The sequence below is a fragment of the Pinus tabuliformis genome, chromosome 5_2, assembly GCF_031772625.1.
Source record: "Pinus tabuliformis cultivar Carrire ecotype Pingquan chromosome 5_2, CPIR1, whole genome shotgun sequence".
NCBI classification, from domain to species: domain Eukaryota; kingdom Viridiplantae; phylum Streptophyta; class Pinopsida; order Pinales; family Pinaceae; genus Pinus; species Pinus tabuliformis.
The window spans coordinates 1,027,672,100-1,027,694,341 of record NC_142306.1 but is presented as its reverse complement, the minus strand read 5'-3'; positions in this window follow the sequence as shown (position 1 = coordinate 1,027,694,341).

Sequence of the window (22,242 nt, the reverse complement as noted above, 5' to 3'; positions counted from 1 at the left end):
TTGGTCTGCCAAGGAAGCATAGACCATCTCACCCGTTTGCTTATGCAGTTCTATCTTGTCCATTGGGTGGATATCCTTGGCAAGGACTTCCAGGTTAGTCCTCAAGTAGTCAGAGGCAGATTGGGGCTGCATTGCTGTTGGCATAAAATGACTCATGATCATTTTGCCTTCCTGCACATCATATGCAGACATGAGTCTTTGTTGATTGGTGGGAGCCATGTTTAACAGATGGTTAAACAGCTGTATCTTGATGGGCTCATTTCTCCTCTTAATGTCGATGAACTGCTGTTTAATGCTGGGTCCACCTTCTCTTTGCTGATTTGAGGAACTTACTTCTCCTCCCATTGCTCTATCCTGTTCCTGTTGAAAGGAACTTGCTGATGCTTCCCTGCTGGGTGGGACCATACCAAAAGACTGTCCTATCGGCATTTCTTCCTCTGAGAAGGGATTGATTCTCTGTCTTTTCTCCCCATGACTTGCTGATGTTGTAAGGGGAGTCTCTTTGTCCCTTTTCCTGCTTGTATCCTCCTTTTGTGGAGTTTGGAGGATTGATGCCTCAGCGGAAGTTTCTTGCCTTGGAGGCACAGTTTGTTCAGTGGATTTAGGGGCTTCCACTGTTTGCTCTTGCTGGACAGGCTGTTCCTGCCTTTGTTCTTTTTGTTGTTGTTCTTCTTCTTGTTGCTGCACTTCTCCCTGCTGCTCCATCTCTTCTTGTTGCTGCACTAGGGTTTCCATTTGCTCTTCTGTCATAGGAGGTGGCTGTTCCACCTGTTTTTCTTTGCTTTTGTTAGCTGTCTGTGGAGTATTCATGGCAGCTTGATGATGTGTTGTTGAGGCTGAGGTAGCTGCTCCAAGTTGTCTTTTGTATGAGAGGGGGACCTGTCCACAAGTTTCTAAGTCAGTTTCCTTTTGAATATTTCTGGCCTCTCTTTCTAGCAGCTCTTCACTAGTAATTTCCTCTTCTAGGGTGCCCTCTTCCCAGCTCAATGCATTGGCATACTGCTCAATCTCAGGCTGCCTCACATGTGAATAGGTACCCAATTTGTATCTTATCCTCCTGAGGGAAACAAAATGATTAGGGTCATAGGGTATCCACTCAAAACTAGTTTGCAGTTTGAGATCCTCTAGGATACTATTTTCCTCTTTCCATCCCTCTTCTTTTTTGTTATATAGGAAGGGGCCCAGCTGGCTCCTTACCTTCAACTGTGCCTTCTTGTTCTTACTTTGGAAGTGGAGGTAGTCGGCATTCCCAAATTGCCTGAAGTATTCTAGGGCAAAAAGCCTCATGGGGACATACCTTGGCAGCCTAAAAGGCTTCAACTCACAGCCATATACTCTGATGACTGTGTGGTCTTGGTAAAGGTACCAATTACCAATGCTGTAGGTTTTGTTTAGATGGAGAATTCTCCTCATGTCATCAGTTAACCTTGGAGGAGGAACACCATACAATAATGTCATAGCTGGATGTATGAATAAGTCTATGAACTCACAGTATGTGTATGGTGACACAGAGGTGCAATGAAAAACAGAGGTCCAAAACACAACTGACCTTGGATTCCCCTGGGCATTAACTTGTTTCAGGGGAATGAGGAAGCTGCCTAGTTGATTAAACAAGAATAGATGGTAAATGTAGGAAGTATATCTGAACAGTCTTTCCCTTTACAGATTCATCAGCTGGTCATGGATCCCATCTGCAATATATGTGGCATAGTCATAATGTACAGCTGGAGGCTTTCCAGGAGAGAATATAGACAGCATTGCCATTATAATTTCATCCACATCCTCCATTCCCTTGAACCCTAGGACATAGCTGATCAAATCCACTAGCATTCTGCCCAATTCATTTAAATAAGCATATCCAATAGGAGGAGTTCTGATGGTTTCAGAGCCTGATTGTACAAACAGCTGGTTTATTTTGATGATCTGGTCATTTGACAACTTATTCCCCTTCTTTATCAAGTTCTGCATGTAGAGGGGGGTCAATGGTTTTGCAGTGTGGAAATGCAGCATCTCATTTATGCTCTCTGGGGTGATATGGAACAGAATTGAGCCTGTAGGGCTGAGGACAGCTCTTTGGCATGGATCATAGCACTCCTGGCATCTGTGGATCAATTCAGGCATAGGATTTACCTGGGGGAGGTTGTAGATGGGCAAGTTTGAGTCCCAAATCCCTAGGATGTCAGCCCCACTAAGGTGCTGGGCTTTCAACTCATTTAGCAACTGAATATTATATTTAGATCCTAATGGAAACCAGTCTAACATTTGATAATCCATATCTCCCAGAGCTTTCCATTCTAACTCCCTGTGAGGGGCATTCAGAGGCTTGATGTTCAGTGCAATTGGAGTTTCCATGGTCTATTGAGCTTCTGACTTGCAGGTGAACTGGTTGAAGTAAATAGCACAACACAGAGGTGATTACTTGCAATGAAAGTGTGAATTTCAGGGACCAGAGGGTGAAATGAGCATACAGCAATTGAAATACTGTTTGAATTACGAATAAGACCAATGTCTGGTCTCACTCTGTCTTTTGTGGCAGGTTTTTTAATGGATTGACCAACTGTCTCACGATTGCGCGAGCAGTTTACAGTTTTTTGATAAGAACTCGGGAAATCAAGGCTCAGCTGGTGGTTTTCAAGCTTGCAGTTGGAAATAGAGGCTTTGCAGAGGGAATTTGCCGGTAAAATGATGAGTTTTAGTGTCCTTTGAGCCTTCTAAGTAATTTACAGACAACTTAGGCGTATGGAGGATAAATGATGAGAAATACCTGGTAAACAGCAAGCAGTGGTCGTAAATGTGGGCAGAATTGGTGCTCTGGAGGTCTCCAGGTCGATTCCAGCGGGGTGGCGCAGTTTTGGACGTAAAAGACCATGCAGCGGAAACAATAGCGAATGAGCGAAAAAGTATGCAAAACGTGATTTTTGGCCAAAATATGGACCTTTTGGCAATTTGGCGCTTTTTCTCGAATGACGTCAGCATGACGTCATAGGGTGGGTCAAGCTTGGATGACGTCAGCATGACATCATCGGGTGAGGTGGCGAGCTGCTATTGGTCCACGGGGATGATGCGGTGGCAGACACGTTGGCACAGGGGCGGACAAAAGTACTGATGCGATGGCAGGGTGGCGATGACGTGGGTCTGACGTGGGACCAGCAAACCGGGCGGTAAGTGCCATAGCGGTTACGGTTTCTCGGAGCGCTTACGATACGGCCCTGGTTTTGTCAGAGGCCGCTCCGAGAGCCTTGAACGGGTGACGCGTGGCCGAGGACTGACGTAACCCTTCGTCATTTTCTCGGGCGCTAACCGTCAGGCGTGGGGGCCGCTCCGATATCAACGAGAGCCGTCGGATCACATGGGTCCGATCCGACGGTTGACGGAAGGGCGATGTGATCGATGGATAAGGACGCGGGCGGAGGAATAAACAAATATTTCTTTTGGGACACGTGCTCAGCGGGAAAGATTCAGATATGTTATTTTTCAATGTTTTTCAATATATTTTGAAAAATCAAACATATGCGCCAACTTTGGTTAAGCGGAAAAAGTGGGTTTTTTGGGTTTTTTCATAATTTCAAAGGGGTTATGGGTAGGAAGGGGTTTTTATAAGGTTTTTCTTTGCAAATGACGGTTTAATGAGTGGAATGACTTGAAACAAGGGAGAGAGATGAGGTATAGGTTCATCAAAGTGACCATATGTCATTTTGATTCCTTTTTAGAGAACATATGGCTATAATGCCAAGGGGAGGGATATTTATACAAAATTTGGGGTTTATACACCATGGTGTTAATACTAGTAAAGGAAAGGTAATATAGGGGATTTACATAGTAGAGTTAGAGTTAATATGGGGGGAAGGTGAATGAGGGGGAAGTCACTAAGTTTATTTGAAACTTACTTAGTTTAGGGAGTAGATCAAAATGAAAAGAGTTTAGACAAGAAATGTGGCTTCTAAAAAGATTAAGGACCACCATGAAACCAAAATCTCTTCCATGAATCTCAGCTGATGAGGGAGTGTTAGTAAATGAAATGGAAAGGGGAAGAAGGGAGGTTAGACATGCTTCTTGCTTGCTGCAACTTGATGAAGAATGACACCTTCTCAATTCATTGATTTTGCTTTGGTGAACAGAGTTAGCACACATGCAACTTATAAGAAATGACCTTTCTGCAACCCCAACTACCTACCCATCTATTTGCCTAGCATTTTTTATTTCTTCTTGGAGGGTGCACTTGGACTTGCAGACCCTTACTTGCCTTTTCTTTTCTTTGGCTTTTCTTTTGTTTTTCTATCTACTTCTACCCTTATTTCTTCCAAGGTCCTAGATTAAGCTGTTGGGAGCCCTTTTTCTCTACCTAAACTACTTGTCTGCCAAGATTAAACAGTTTGGATAGACTCCTTTCTCTATTCTACAACTGAAAATTTAAAACATGACATGGTCCAGATTAGTCTATTGGACCATCCATCAAAATTTGAGTTCCTATCAAGCTATAAGCGCAGATTGTATTCTTATGGAAATATGTGATCTTTGCATCATCAAAGCAGAGCATATTTGGACCTTTTCATAGCCAATCATGAAATATGAAACCTATTGGTATAGGTAGCTAACAACGCCTACTGCACAACAAAAGAAGGAGGAGGAAAAACTGCGGATGGTGTAGTTGGCAGAGAAGAGGAGAAAAGAGGCAGCAGCAGTGAAGGCATAAGAGGTGTGAGACGCTGCGAAGGCAGCAACAGAATAGCATAAGGTAGCCAAAGAAAAGCAATAGGCAATAGAGAAGGAGTGCGAGGGCCACAAGTCACTGTCGCCTGAGGAAGAGCCTGAGATAAAGGAAGGTGGCGTGGACCTAGAAACATCATCCACATAGTTGAAGCGCCAGCGCCAGAGAGAGCAGGTGGGGCCATGGAAGAATTCCAAAGCTTCTAAGACTTCTTTTGACTTGATCACCCTCACCAAAGGAGATCTCCATGATATAGGGGAGACAGTGCGCGATGTCACCACAGAGGCCCTCTAACATCTCGTGAAGGAGAATTAGATTGTGTTGGGGGCCATCCTAGCACAAATACAGGAGTTGCAGGTGCACACTCCTTAGGCTGGTACTCTCTTGACTGGCCTTGGAATAGGAATGGCTGCGGCTGAGGAAATGATGTGCAGCCACTTGACCAACACCATAGTGCTACCAGAGGGGTCACTGGTTACAAATAATGAGGCCGATAGACCTACGGTTAGTGCGTTGAAGGGAGTAGGGATCAACATGGCTGCACTCCCTCGGGAGACACTCTATGTGCGGTGGGATTTACCCAATCTTGCTCTCGTGCAGTTATTTTGTAGATGCAGTCCAAATCATCATCACTTTAATAGTCACAAGGATATAACTACGCATAGAGACTTCTTCTCAAAAATCATCTTGCGCTCCTTCAGATTAATCACCCCGTTCATGTTAGTGGCCCAATCAATTCCTAAGAGCGCGGGGTAGGGATTGTTGTCATCAACAATCTCTATCACTTCAAAGTCTGCTAGCGTGCTTGCTCCCTCAATATTCGCAGTGATTCCCTACAATGTCCCCATAGGTATTATCTTTTTCTGGTTTGCCATTCATAGCTGGATAGGAGACCATTGCAGTGTAGGCTTCCTCATGCGCTCCCATGTCTGCTTCGGCAAAACGTTCACTTCCGATCCTAAATCTAGAATTACTTGGTCCATCTCATATTCTCTAATCTGCGCGGTTAGCCTCATTTCTCTCCCTATCCTAGTCTTGTGTTTTCCAATCTTCTGGACTATGCGTAGTTCTACTGGCGTGGTCCCAGCGCATCTGTTAATGAGTTCCCACAATCCTTTTACAGCCTTACTGTCATGCAGTAGCTTCATGCATGTTTCCAAGAATGTCATAAGCATAGATGGGTCCATTTCCAACTCTGTTCTGTCTTTGCTTTCTGAAGTGGAGGCATCAGTGAAGCTCTTCTTAGATTCCATGAAGGTTTCTTAGTGCGCTCCAAATCAAACTCTACTTCTTTTGTCAGAGCCTTGCGAACCCAAGTACTATCTTCGGGTTGTTTGCCTTTATCATCTCCCGTTGCGATTCTACTTCAGAGAACAATGATCACATTTGGATCTTCCTCGAGTGGCTCAGACCTCATCATCTATAGGTTCTGAGGCAGGGGAGGTGGTAGTGCTCCCTTGTCGCGTATCCTACCTATCAATGTAGGACAATCATCCGTTGCATGATCAAAAAAGGTACAATATAGACATGATGGTTGCATTGGATTTGTACAATCATGAGCATAATGTCCTAGCCTTCAATAATTGTAGCATATCAGCTATCTGTGACCTCGTCCAGGTCCTTCTCCACCTTGGCCTCGTCTGTGCCCCTAAAATCTGGTTCATGCCACTCTTGCATTCAGGTCTAGGGGTCACATTTTGGCCTAAACTCTACAGGTCGGAGTTCTATCCATCATCAGTTCATAACTTCTACAAGTGCGCTCATCGTGTCTAGCCAATCTACAAAAATTACAGAACAATTATTGTGAATTCTACGTGTGCTTCAGTAACAAATGGAAATTGTTCGTAGCATGCTTTCCTCCTATTTGAAAAATCGCACACCACAAAGCAGGTGTTACGCAGGTCCTGCTTGCACTTCTGGCCTTAACAGCATCAATCCTCCTCCCGTGAGGTAATTTGTGAACACAAGGCAGTGGTCCTTATCATGACCTTGACACTTTCATTTTATGCACCACACCTCTTTGCACACTTCTAGTCGGGCTTTCCTATCTTGTTTCAGACTCTGCATCTCAAGGAATAAGTTTTTCAACCGCGCATCGATCTGATGAACTCCCAAGTTAGGATCCTATATCAGGGTTTCATGAAGCCTCATCGTGATCTCCAAGACCTCTGCCTCAGTCTTTAACCTCTGTTGCGACAACGCGTTCCTCAAATGCAGCTTTAGCGATGCTACAAACCATTCACGGTGTTGTCCATCCGTCAAAGTCATATTAGCTTTGCGAATTGTACACTACAGTCTCTAATCTATCTCCCAAGGAATCTCTCCTGGTAGCATTGTGATCTCTTTGAATCCAACGATTGACTGCACTTCTGACTTCGGCCTACTAAATTCTCTGTTTAGCACAATTTGGATATCCGTGATTCCCACATTCGGATTGTCATTAGAATGCTTAATATACTAGGTCAGCGCATGATCCTGTAGAGCACTGACCATCATTTCTTTCTTTATATTATCATCTGTAACTCCCTGCACTTCCCATATGACCCTTAATGAACCAAAACTGGTCCGAATGTTCATTTCCTACTCCCTTGAACATAGTTAAATTTATCGTGCTTTCCATATTGACTCGTGGTGGTGGCAGAGGTGTTATGGGCGAAGATGGAGGTGAAGGCGGTGAAACTAGTGGTGGTGTGGGTGGGGGCGGTATGCACATAATTATTTTCCTTATCAAATGGATTGCACTTCACGGTGAGACCTTCGCGAGCTCTTCCTCGTCCCCTCATGGAGGTGAAATCAAAGGGCTAGTCTCTAGTCCCTTACTTCCTTTTTTCCGTAGGTTTTTCCACTTCACATAGCTCTGAACATCAAGGTAATTGCATAATTCTATTTTCACACAATAACATGTTAACCCAAATATTCAGAGACTTTACATACTTACCTTTCGGTCCTTTAAGAAAGCGTTGCTCCGCTTCGCTATAGCTAACTGAAGTATCTACCACGAACTCAGTAATGAATCCTCCTATAATTTGATCAATCCAGTGATCAACAATGCACACGATCTTATCCTCTGATGTGTCAAATCTGTGCACCACGTTTGGGGTCCACATAATAGGATTGTCAAGTTTCCACCTTCCTTGGCTATCTTCTAGCTTCGTGATCCACTCATATAGCTTACGAAGGAAAGATGCGAAAAAGAGTACATGGATCTCTGTGTACAGGTAGCAGTCTAACCACTCTTCTTTTGTCAGTCTCAGATTCCTATTCTCTTGCGCTGTGAACTTTTGAATTCTTTTGTCGAACCAACCTTCAATTTCCTTGGTTGGATTCCAATGATACGATATCAGACATATCTATGCAGATTCCTGTCTTAGCAACGAAACCAGTTGTCGGCTTGAGGGGGCCTAACCCAGGTTCAGAGTTAATTAGCCAAACAAATCCCTGTACTACTAGCCCTTTCGGCAACAGCCCGCGGAGCACGGACTAAAGTGTCACCCGAAACAGTATGGGGGGATGATGGAACCAAGTTTCCGCACCCTTAAGATGTCTGACGGGTCAGTTTAGTCAAACTATGAATACCTTCATGTAGGTCACTTCACATGCTGTCTTGACCTATGAGACCTTCATGATATGTTATAATCGCCTTCGCGCAACCTTAACCAGGGGCTGACGTGATTTTGCGTTGCCCTAGTAGCCATCTGCGCTACTTCTCCAAGTTATACCACAGATCTTACTTATATTCTTATAGCAATTAGTTATATTCACATAAATAGATACTTAATCTTATATTCACTTTATCAACACATTCATATAAGTTTGCGCATCATATAAACAATAGAAATTAAATTTATATCTAATACATTCAATACAAAAAACAAGAAAAAGATACACAGAAATGATGTAAAACTTTTCTCTATTACTTCTCCAGAGGTTACAGACTCGACTCACCCTGCGCACTCAGCTGCAGAGGTCCGTGAACTCAGCTGCGAACTACTAGGCCTCTGTGCACTCAGCTATAGAGCCTTCTCCTACTCTATGACCCAAAGACTTGACTCTACACTTAGATACGACTCAATTATCCATCTATTACTTTCACTTATCTTTCTTTTTTCATTTACAACTTAGAGCCTCGCTATATTTATACAATCCCATGGTCCACAGACCATGGGTAGATTTCTAAATCTGACATTACATTACAAAAATGAGGGTAGATAACCCTATGACTCATTTACAATATTCATGCTCCACGCCCACAAATTGCAGAGTCTTTACATTGGATTTGGTCAAAATCTGGGCTTTAAGCCCCAAAACTTGCCTTGGAGGATCCCACGCCCAACACCTTTATTCAAAAATCACTGTTATTAAGTAACCATGAGATTGAAGATCATATAGTCTCTTGGGAACCAATACTTAATACTTTACATCAGCCTTGCAAAAATTTATCTAATTATGATATGAATGAGGGCTGTATTGCAATTTTTTCTTCTGAATTTTCACTTTCTAAAATTTTATTTCAAAGAGAAGATTGTCAACTTTATATTTATGAAGTTGTATGTGTGGACAATGTATATAGTGAACCTGCACAAGCCAGTTTTCAAACAAAGTCACATGAAGATGAACATAATTGCCAACAAATTCTGCCAATCATCTTTTCAATACAAAATAATTGTATCATTGAGTTTCAAGGAGATGTTGAAGAACAAAAAGCTATTTTACATCCTATAGATGATAAACACAGTATTTATAATCTTACATCCCTTGAAAACACAATGCTAGAAAATTCAAAAAGGGATAGATACATTTTTGAGGAAGTATATGAGAAGTTATTTTCAGGCATAGTACAACCAAGAGAAATTCTCCATGATGTTGAGGATCCTTTGGAAAACCTATTGGAACCTTTAACAAAACTGAATTCTGTGTTGGTTATGGATTATGAAGAAGGCTCCAGTCAGAATTTTGAGTTTCCATTTTTTGTGTTTATTTTTCTATTTGGAGAAATGGAATGCAAGCTTCAAATTAGTAGTCATCTGCATGACTGGTTGCATTGGAAATTTGTTATTACCTGATATTACAGTCATTTCATCATATTAGAGTGAGTAGGTGTGTGCAAATAAGCTCAACACTCTGAGCATATTTTTCAAGCATTATGGTCAGTTTCAGTTTCAGATAGCAGTACAACTTTCAGTTCAGTAGGTATTTCAGATTTTAGTTTGCAGAATGGTTTTGATTTCAGTTTAAGAGTTTCAGTCACAAAGATTTTATGGCAAAATAGGTTGCAGATTTGGGATCATCCCAATGGATCAGACTACTAGTCTACGGTGTTCTTGACACCTCACAAGGAGAGTGCCATCCCCAGTTGGAGCCACTATTAGGGTCCTATAAATTTTATAGGATGAGTTATTGTTTTACCTATTATGTTTGAGATGTTGTAAATAATATTTCATCCTGCAAATTATTTCCAAAGAGACACCAAGTATTAGGATTTAAGGATATTTTTGCATGCCAATGTTTGGATCAGATCAGACTATAGGTGTTTTCATCAAAAAATTCTCAAAATCATCTTTCCAACGGTATATCTTGCACTCAAATCCAATTCTTGGATTGAAAGATAGGCCAGGACGAAGTTTGAACTTCAAAAGAAGATAAAGGCCTGAGAACTATTTCTGCTACAATTTTAAATTGTATTTACATTTATCCTTTGTATAAAAATATTTTCCCCCATTATGAATATGCAATTATGATTTTTAACTCTAGCCAGGACCCACAAAGTACCACCCCATTTTCACAGATTCCTATTTCCTCCGTATGACTCCAACCGTGATCCATTTTTCCTCTGTTATCATATTAATTCCCAAACTCTAGCCTTAATCCATCTTCCCTTTGTATATCCAACTCTAGCTGCATTTCCATATTATATCATTCTAACCATGGTCACATTTCCATTCTATTCGTATAACTCTAGTTGTGTTCCCCATTTCCCACCATATATCACAAACCATGCCAAAATCCCTTTTATTATATTGCATTGCATTATATATCGCATGTTTATTAAAATACCCAACCATATATTATAACATAAACCCCGCACCACTCTCGATGCAATAAATCGGGCCCGCAGGCCATGTGTCACCATATCGCATTTCACAAAGGCTCATATAAAAATCACCTGTCTCCCCTTCTCTTTTGCGAGTGCAATCCCACTATCACATATCACAAAGTTCTATGTCATAGCCCCTATTACTCCTGCTCATTCCACCAATTGCGATCACAATCACAATTCCCATATGTCAACAAACTCTACCAGCCCCCTCCATATTGCGATTGTGATGGATCTGAAAGGATTTTACGCTATATTTTAAAGTTTTTGAGTCCGCCTATCTTATGCCCCCCATGTAATACACGGCCCCCTTCCAGACCTGATGGGATTATAAATTGTATTTTGAAAGATTTCGGGTCTGGGTTTGTGGTTAAGTCCCAATCTAGATGCGATATGTTATAGGGTGGATTTGAGAGGCTTTCGGGTCCGCATCTGCATTAAAGTCCTATGTGCTCCCCTCCAATGTGATTGTGATCAGGTAAAAGCCCCCAGTGGATGCAATATGTTATAGGGTGGATTTAAAGGGCTGTTAGGTCCATCCCTTTTTCAAATTCCATGTATTAATTAAAATCTCTTCATCTTTGAATGACCTAGATTGACTCTGCCTAGATCAACGACTGATAGTGTTTTTCAGTCCCCCCTTGCAATCCTACCTTTATCGGCGGGGTGGTTCGAAAAAGTAGTTTTCTGTGTGGATCCAGCTCCTACTTCTCCATCTTACCTTATTTAGCACCCCCCGCCCCTCACTTACTACTTACCACTCATAACCCCCTTTGAAAACCACTCATCCTCACACCCTCCCACCATCATCTCCCACCTCCATGTCACCTCTCGCCTCCACTGTCCCGATAGTATGTTCATTTCCTCCAGTCCCCAGCTGCCACGTGGCCCCTCCACATGCATCCATTCACAATTCAAAAGAATCAGTCCCCCTGGCTTTCATCGTTAAAATGGATCACAATGAGATTTCCAAAAGAATCACCCCTTTGCTCCGAATATATTATGATTAAAAATTATTTCCCCAAATTTCCCAATAGTATATCAATGGAATTAAATTAATGTAAAAAAAGGGGAAAATGATGAAACTGAAATAACAATAGAAGTAGCAAAGGAAAAGAAGACAACGAGGACCTTCCAACACATTTTAAGCAGCAAGCAGCAAAATAACAAAGGACATCATTGCACATTCATCACAACAGTAATCAAAATAGAACATAGTGAAAAGTGGGACAACACAACACATCTGCTAGTAGGAAAAACAACATTGCTCATTTAAAGGCCCAGAAACAGCACCAGCACTCAGGCGACTGATATTTTTTAAACAATTTAGTCTATTTTTATACTTTTTGTAATAAAATCTTGAATTCTGTTTCAAGATATTTGTATAGATATTTGTAATAAATCTTGATATTTTTTCAAGATATTTTAGTTTAGAATTTGTATAAATACTTCTCTTTTTGAAGTATGAAGGGTTGGTTTTTGTACAGAAGAAAGCTATTGTATATTTTTCAAGCCTGAGTGGGTTGATCAGTAATAAAAAGGACATTCTTCATAGGATTCATGTGTTGGACTATTTGGTGAAGTAATTCTCTCATTGTCTATGTGTTTATTTCTTTGTTTCCATACTTATGCGTTCTTAAATATGAATTATTTTACAGAAAGTTGATGAACATAATTTGTTGAAAGATACTCTCTGATTCTGGCTATGGATAATTTAAATGTTTTATTCTTATGCCAAGTTAAATAATTCTTAACTGCTCTTTAGATTCAATTGAACCTATATCTTTTCTTCTATTACATTTCATTTAAATCTAAAGGATCCAGTTAGTTCAGCTACCTTTCCTTATGAAACTCCTTTGAAAATTTGAGACAGATCCCTGTTAAGTTTGTAGACTCCATTGCCCAATGGATCTTCCCTTGCTATCCCAACCAAACCAATTCATAAACCAAACCTTGAACTTTCACAACTAGCCTAATATACAAATAAAACAAAGTTAAATCTCACAGAGAGAGCCCTCTCTGAAGCTGGTAGGGCTAGATCCCAACTTCCAAAGTGGTTTTTGGTTACCTCTGTGTTTTATTTCACAACCTCGAATATTATAGAGTGCTAACAAAGTGAAGAGGGGTGTGTGCAAACTGTGCAGGAATTTATGTAGAATATCTTCAGTAGATCACAATGATAGAAGATGGCTGCAAAACTTTGTTTTAGCCAAGATCTTATGCAGTAGTGTGGTAAAGGAGTAGGAAGGATTGCAGATCATTTCCTTCATAATTTCTTATCATGTTTTCAACAAATTATTTTTTATGTATGTTGCATGTATTTTTTATTGGATTGTTGTAGTGATTGAGTGAGTTGTGCAGATTGGTTTTCAGTGGGTTTGCTATATTGTATTGAGCCTATATTGCTAGAGGTTGTTGTGTTGTTACAGTTAAGTGATTCGAATTTAATCCCATCAGAAATATTGTGAAATGAGGGTGAGATAAAAGAGTGGAGTGGGTGCTCTGGAAAATTTAGTAAAGAGGATAAATTTCTTCATAAGTCCAATGGGTGTTGGGCAAGGCTTGTTGATCAAATGGGTGTTTGTAGAGTCGTAGATGAGGATCATAGTTCTCTCTGATAGTATCCATTTATATATTCTATGTAATTGAATTGCTTGACGATTAATATAATTATTTGAGTAGTGCAACAACAACAAGGGTGGTTTTTGACTCGGAGGGGGTTTTCCACTAGAAAAATATTGTGTCCTCTTGTGCATGTTTCTTTGGTTATTTCTCATGGTTCTCATATGTTTTTCTATATGATTTAATATACTAATGGGTTAATGAATATTGTGTTGCAGTAATTGAAAAGGATTTTAAAAGTTAATAAACACAATCACTATTGATTCAACACCTCCCGCCCCCCCCAACAAAAAAAAAGTAGTGAATACATTTCCAACAAAATTAGGATGGTGGGAAATTTTCATCTCTTAACAAATATTTTCGGCTATTAATTGCTGGAAAAATATTTCTCTGGGCATTTTAGTGCATGGTCTCTTGTAGTTTTCTTCCGAAAAGGATTTTTCACCAAGAATGGATTTATGTTGAGTCATTGTATTTGTTGAGAGGGGATTTTATTCTGAGAAAGGTTCTTGCTAAGAAGCTTTATCTTCGAGAAGGAGTTCTTGTTGAGAATGAATTTATATCAAGTTTTAATTTTACCAAAAATCTATTTTCTTCTGAGAAGAGTTATCGCTAAGAAGGGTTATCTATGAGAAGGAGTTCTCACTGAGAATGGATTTCCAACAAGTCATACTTTTTGATGAGAAAGGCATTTCTTCCGCGAAGGGTTTTCTATGAGAAGGAGCTATCATTGAGAAAGATATATCTTTGTATATGGAGGCTAAACATAATGGAAAATGGGGATTATTTGAAGGAATCAGCAGATGTAAATTCCACAGGGATTTCCCCCTATCACATCAGCAAAGAAGGGGGAAGGTCCCGCCACAACCTAGATTGTCAGATCCATTGTAGGGATTGAAAGATGGATATTTTTATGGGGATTTCTCCCCTGTGACTTTAGTGAAGTGGATTCGATCCCCTGCATGTTGTTGGATTGGTATAATGGAAGGGAGCCATGGATCATGTGCTCAAAACTTTAAGCTGAAACTCCAATGACCATTGATTTGCATGGTGCATCATGGGCCATTGATCAGCTATTGATGGGTGTGCACCATGTTACATGTTAAATAAAAAATAGCTACCATTTATTTATTTATATTATATTATCACAATGACTATGCCCATGTTGTGGGAGGATAATATGAGGGCATGAAATCTATCACACCTCATTGTAAGGTGATGTGGAGGAGCAGTAATATTTCACGTGGTAGCATATGGGTGCCACATGGTAGAAGAGAGAGAATGACACATTAAAACTAATAAAACTTGAAAAAGTGTAATTTGTGATCAAGGAGTCCAAATTGGAAAAAAAATCAATATCATTAGAAGTGTCTTCTCGAAATGAGTGCAATGGCAACAACCATTCTAGGTTGCTGCCAAATCAACCACATTTGTTGTAAGGTAAAATTTTTGACTTCTCATCCATGCTTAAAGGTTTGAATCTGAAACACATGCAACCACTCAAACATATATAACATCTAAGAATAACCACTATGAGATGGTTAAATGACAACAATATCATGTACTGTGTAATGTAAGAAGGTCCTAAATATATTTTGTTTTGTCATCAAAACTTCACCTTATATAATGTTTGGGGTATTTTCCCACATCTATATGTGAGAATAGTGTTTATAAGTAGTCCTTTCTCATTGTTACTTATGCCCACAATTAGTGTTTGTGGTGAAGTTGGTTGAATTGTGTTTATAAGTTGGTGAATGTCTTTTGTGTTAGATAATTTTTTTGGATTATAAAAGTCATCCTAATGCAATTTAATAGACATTGGTTTTAACTTCAAAGTTGATATAAATTGAAAAGACCAAGCACATATGGTGGAGAGCACTCTGATTTTAGTTAGTGTTAGAAATATTGAAAGTACATGAATGCAAGTATTTGCTTGGTTTTAAAAGGAGAAAGATGCAAAGGCTTACTCAAATATATCAATATTGGAAGGAAATTTATCTTACCTTTCTTTAATGAATGAAGATATGAACTTGTATGTTTTGTTGACTCTATAATGCATGTAAATTGATGTTTATTTTGATAGTTCTTGCCAATCAACTAGTCATTATCAGAGAGTCCAATTACTTGTTATATGAAGTGATGTATAAAAAAATATGTCTGTTGTATCCTTGTTGATCTATATCGAAAAAAGGAGTAAAAGATTGACTAAATATATGTCTAGGAGGTGTTGTGCATAACAAAGTTCATTTGAAGGATTGTCTAATTATGGAAGCAAATTTTAGTGAAATTCTTGATGAATTTAGTAAGTGTGATGCTTGTGCCAAGTGTTTACAATATTAGGTGTAAATCAATAAAGCATAATTCTAGGGCATAATGCACAACTTGAAGTAGGACATGTTTGATGTTGAAGTGCACAATATTAATGTGGGTAGACAACAGAACATGCACTTTTATAGGAAATATCAACTATCATAATAGAGCTTTGAATCTTTTTTCTCTATCTCTTCTCATTCTATTAATGATCACGTCAACGATACAACTAGAAGATAAGGTATTGTCTTTCAAACCAAACCAAGTAAGGGCTTAGTCATATGTGATGAGCCACTCACAATAAGACATGCCATATGACCCAATGATAACAACCCCTTCCTTGAGTTGAGTAGATGATGTGGAGGAGGCATCTAATATCATATAATTTCATTTGGAATCCACTATTTTCAAGGAACCATTCTTCTTTGGAGGGGGGAGGCATGAACAATACAATTGGGGAATTGATGATTGAAATTGGGTGGGCAGAGCCACTAAATTACTATATTGTATGATATGAAGAAACACTAAGTGAAATACTTTGTATTCCATTAGCATGTATTATTAGTTATAAACCTTCTCCAATTGCAATTGGGTTTCTACTATAGGGGTTCACATAGAGTAGTGGATAGATCATTGTTGGTATTAACATTATGTCGTTCATATTACCATTGTACAAAATTATTTTTGTAATGAAAATATACAGTTGATTTTTATCCAATTGATTTTGGAAAATTATGTATGTTGCATGAATTTGTTTCTATTATTTTCTATTACTTTATTAAATTGTCTTGCATAACCAATACATTATGTAGGATAAATGAAACGTGCTAATGTTTATGGCTACAATTATGTACAAGGTTCATTATCCTAGATAAAATTGGTATCTCAACATTCATTTCACATGTTATCATAATATGCTACACAATGTAAATACTCTCTCTAAGACAAATAAACCAATGGAAAAAATGTAGAGCCACATTAAACTACTTGATGTTAACCCTAAAGGTGCAATTCAAGCAAGAAGCCCATTAGTCATAAAGGAAGATTGCCATCAAATATGGGGTCCATTTGTAGAGTGGAAACCAAAGAGAAGATTTCACCATAAGATAGTAAGAAGGATGCTTTGTGACTTGATGATTGGTTGAGGAAAATTATTTCCTTATGTGAAATACAATAATTCACAATTGATGACAATAAAGTTATTAATGCATAAAGAAACCTCACTATGGTGAGACAATTTATATGTGTAGACAAAATATTGATACCACACCATTTCTGAAGTATGATGAATTCAAAATATTATTCTAAAAATCAACGGAAGTATTGTTGCTTGACAACACTATTATAGGAAAATTGGAGTAACTAGGCTTGCATTATTGGATGGATGATTTATGAGCATGTTTTGGTCATACTATTCTTATCAAATTAGGTTATTTTCTTTGAATCTATAGTCACATTAGGGCATCACTATATTTCTTATTATTTTGTTAGGGAATCACTATTGAAACACGTGATGAAGGTTGAACTTTTGGAATGAAGGAGTTGTATTTGCCTTATTTTAAATATTGGGTGTTCTGGAATGAAATTTAAAATTTGAATTTGAATATTATTGGTTGATATATTAATGTAATCTTCCTGTTCAACTTGCATTTATTGGAGAGTAAGCAAAATTTCTATAGATTATAGTGATGGTAAAATAATTGAGCATCGTATAGTTGTTTATTGTGTTTATATTCGAGTTCATGAATAAATATTGGCAAGAAAATTACAAATGTTGATAAGTTGTTTGAGGAATAAAAAAATAGATTGATTTAAGTTAAATTTCATGAGTTTGTGTAAGAATGAAATATTAATAAGGAGAAGTTTCATCTTGGAAAAAGATTCGGTTGAGAAAAATTGTGGTGAACAATACTGTGGTTTTGCAAGGTTAGGAAAAAGCCCCGCAACAAAAACACAGTGGACCAGTCATGGCATGAAATCTTGTGGTGTTGCAAATCAAATATATTTTTGGATATTTTTTTTAAAATACTATTCCTAATTGATCTTGTGATGACATATGACTCATACAAGTGTTGATCATACGATGATAGGTAACATATAATTGTTGTAGGAGAAGAATGGTCAATATAAAAAGTTCGTTAGAAGATGTATGTGGTTGTTAGTCTAATGATGCTAATATTCCATCAGTATTTTGACATAAATGACCAAGGTTATTGGTAGAATGACTCCTTCTTTTGTGAGTGTTACGCTAATCGTTTTTTTCGAAGGATGTATGTTTTTTGTGGTAAAATGACTCTTACTTCCATTGGTGGTACGATGACTAGTTTTGTCGAAAGATGTATGATTTAAGTGGTAGACCAATTCCTACTTCTATTAATCTTATGATGACCAATTTTGTCAAAGGATGTATGCTTTTGGTGCTAGGCTAGAGTTGGGTAGCGGATCCCCCGCGTAATGGTTTTGGGGCTTAAAGCCCACAATTTTGGGTAATGGTATTATAAAGGCTCTGCGAAGTGCATGGAGTGTGAGTTGTAATGAGTCAAGTCAAAGGGTTGTCTGCCTAGAAATAATGTAAGATAATAGAAAGTGAGTCAGCCTACCCATGGTCCACGAACCATGGGAATGTATAAATAGAGCAAGGCTTTAAGTGTAGAAGTTAGTTTTTTGGGCAGATTTGGATCATATTTGAGGTGTATGGGTTGTTGAATGTAATAGTTAATCTGAGTCTGTAACTATCACATTCAATAACCCATACAGAGGCTCTGCAGCTGTGTGTGCAAAGGCCTGGTAAAGTCCGCAGCTGTGTGCGCAGACCCCTGCAGCTATGTGCGCAGGGTAGGAAGTGGATTGTAATTGGAAAAAGAATTAATAAAGATAAGTTGGTTTTGAAATATCACATATCTACTACTCTATTTCTGTTTATGCTGTTATCACTCAGGTTGTTCCCTTTGACTCCCAAGGGAATACGGCCGAGGTAACCACTAACCAATCTTTGGGTCACGAGTTCTAGCCTACATATGACCAGAGAGGGCTCTCTCTTTATGATTTAACTTTGTTGGTATGATATTTTAGGCTAGTTATGATGCTCAAGGTTTTGTTTTGAAGTTTGCTGGATGATGACTTCAGTCAAGATATATATATGATTACCAAGGTGTTCTAGGCCATTGGGCATGGAGTCAATGATGCTTAACTTGCTTGATATGTCTATGCTGATACAATAGTGATGCTGCAGAGCCAGATAAGTGTCTAAGAAACAATTCTTTAAATCTGTGATGGGGTGATGTTATCAGGGCATGAAAGGCAATTAAGGATCTTTCAACAAACTGATATGGAGAACAGTGGGAATATTATTTAGAAGCAATGAAGAATTTCTATATAACATTCATATTTATAGAATTAATGAAAACATGAGCAATTAAGAATTCATGTTCATGATCAATTCTGAAGAAAACATTTTCAGCAATAGAGATTGAGCACAAGGTGTATCCAAACATTTCCTGTACTATTCCTTTTCTCTACTGTTAGATTAGTGAAACATGTGTATGATCCAAACAAACATAAGAAGACAAAACATAGATTGAGAAAAATTACTGTTCCATTAGACAGCACAGGAATTCTGCAGCAGCACGCATAGCATCACCAAGACATCAACATTCAGGAAATCACTGAGTTTTTCCAGCCTCTTTGCATTAGATTATCTGAAAATATACAATACATTTGCCTCAGAATGAAAATCACCAACCCCTCATACGTTGCCAGGGGAGGTATATATACATAATTTACATAAGAAAATATCTAGCTGATGAGTAAATGTTTGATTAATGTCGTGCCAAGTCCTGGAGCATTGTAGCTGAGAAAGTAAATGCTGTAGTAACTCCTCAGTGCCTTAGCTGTCCAAAATGGTCAGAGAATGTTGACTTTGTGACCGTTGGAGTCGGCTGAAGATGTGCTACCCGAAATTTGTGTATTTCTTATCCTTTTGGCTTGCTGTCGCTGTCTATATGCCGAGTCACCCTTTCGGCTGCCTAAAGTGTTGTCTTTATTCTGCTTTTTGCCCTTTGCTGAGCTGAAGCTGACTAGGATTGATCAACTGAGATCACTGAGGCAAAATTTGCAGCATTGCCTGCCACCAATCCTCTTTGGGCAGCTGGTGTCTTCGAATCTTCACCAATGTTTCATCTGCCTCTGTATACCTGTAAAAATTAGGAGGAACCTCAAATAGGTGGTGGATTTCATTTTCAATAAAAAATAGATTTTCAAGTTTGTCATAAAGGCCCTGCCCTGTTGGAGGCCCTGCTTCCTCAGAAGTACTGGCAGATGCAGTGATATGATTTTCAATAAAAGTTGCCATCCTGGTAGCATATTGCTCACGGGGGAGCAGTTTTCCTGTGCTAGTTAGTAGGCTGGGCAATCCCTTTCCTTGCAGTGCTCCCATTTTGAGCTTGTATTCATCTACCTCAGCCTGTATTTCATGGCATTTTCTCTCTACAGTCTGTACATAATTCCTGAGAGTTAGCACCTTTTTAGCCGTAAGGACAACCTCTGTTCTGTTAACAATGTTGATGGCTGCTAGCTCCTCCTGGGTCTGATTGTTCAAAAAGTGTATCATTCTATTGGCCTGCTCAGGCCTGTTCCCCAGTACTGTTCTGGCTTTCTGGATCTCAATCTGTGCTTTGCCAATTAACTCCATTTGTTCATGCACAGTCTTAATTGACTTCCATTGTCTAGTAATGGATTGGTCAATTCGGGCCCACAAAATTCTTTTTATTTCTGCCATAGCACTTTCTAGCTTGAGCTCTTTCTCCAAGGCCTTTATTTTCTCTTTGAGGGCCTTTATTTCTCTACCTTGCTCTGCCACAGTCATCTTTGATTTGTCATATTTGGCCTCTAGCTCTGCCAACTTTTCCTTGGCCTGCTTAATCTCAGTAGCCTGGAGCTCCATTTCTTTGATAGCCTTAGTCAAATCTTCCATGTTTAAACTAGACTCTGGGGCTGTTTTTGTTGCTGCTGCTTCTGTTGTTGTTGTAGTTGTCACGGGGGCTACTGCTGCCTTTGTAGTTGTTGCAGTGGTTGAAGTAGTTGGAGGAGCTTGGGATGTGGATTCTCCCTTCTTGTCTTGCAGTGCCCCTTCTAGCTCCTTTTCCAAGTCGAGCACCTTTTGATTGAGCTGCATTATTAGATCAAGTTTCTCATCAGCCTCCTTTTCCTTCTGTAATTCCGTTGTTTGGGGGTGCTCGGTGGGCAGCAGTTTCAACCTTTTCTTCAATGCATTAAGGTCATCTTCTTTTTTCTTCATGAGGGCCCTCACGCCCTTTGGGTCCTTAGGATCATGTCCTAGGTCGATGATGATGTCCTCTAGTGATTTAATTCTGTTGTCCTTGGCCATGGAGGACATTCTCTCAAAATCCAACTGAATGTTGGTATTCTTTAATGATTCTTTCAATTCATGGGCCATTGTGGCCCTGTCTACCAATGTGGCATAGACCATTTCTCCCGTTTGTTTATGCAGTTCTATTTGGTCCATAGGGTGAATGTCCTTTGCCATGACTTCCACCCTTGTTCTTACATAATCTGCAGCTGATTTAGGCTGCGGCACCTTAGGTTTGAAGTGGCTGAGGATCATTTTCTCCTCTTGTATGTCATATACAGACATCAACCTTTCTTGCTTGGCTGGTGTAGCTTTGAGAAACTGTTTGTATACTTCTATTCTTAGCAAATCATTTTGTGCCTTTATTTGTTTGAAGGAAGCCTTGGTGCTTGAAGGCTTCTTGCTCTGCTGAGAGGAGGAGGACACCTCCAAGCCAAGCTGTAATCCCTGCTCCTGCTGAAAGGAGCTTGTACCCGTTTGCTGGCTGTCTCCCCCTTCTTTCCTTGGACTGTCAAGGACTTCTTCACTTATTTCTTCTATTACTGGGGAGTCAACCTTTTGCCTCTTGGCCTCAGGTTGCTGGGAGGATCCACTAGCAGGAGTGGACTCTTCTCTGTCTCTTTTCTTACCCCTCTCCTCATGTGCTGGAGTCTGCAAAATAGGGGCTGTTGGTTGTTCAGTTTGCGGTGGAGGGGTCTGCTCTTGTTGTTGCCCAATTGAGGAGGCAGGCTGTTCTTTTACTGTCTCTTGTTCATCACCCATTATTCCTTTACCTTTATCTGTGCCTAATGCTACTATAGAGGGCGCCTGGGTGGCTGGTGCAGTTGTTGCAGCTGAAGTCCCTTCTCCCACTGGATGTGGCTGCTTGAAGATTACCTGCTGCACAGAATCCAAGTCAAGAGTTTTTTCCAAATCCTTGACATTCTTTTGCATTATTTCTTCTTCAGTTAATTTCTCAATTAAAGTATCTTGCAGCCATTCTTGTTGATTGGTATACTGTTCAATATGTGGAAATTTATAGTGCTCATAGCCTAGCAGCTTGTACTTGACCCTCCTAGCACAGATGAAGCCCTCAGGGTCATAAGGGACCCATCGGAAGCTTTTTGAGAGCTTGTACTTGTCTTTGAGGATTTGCTCAGC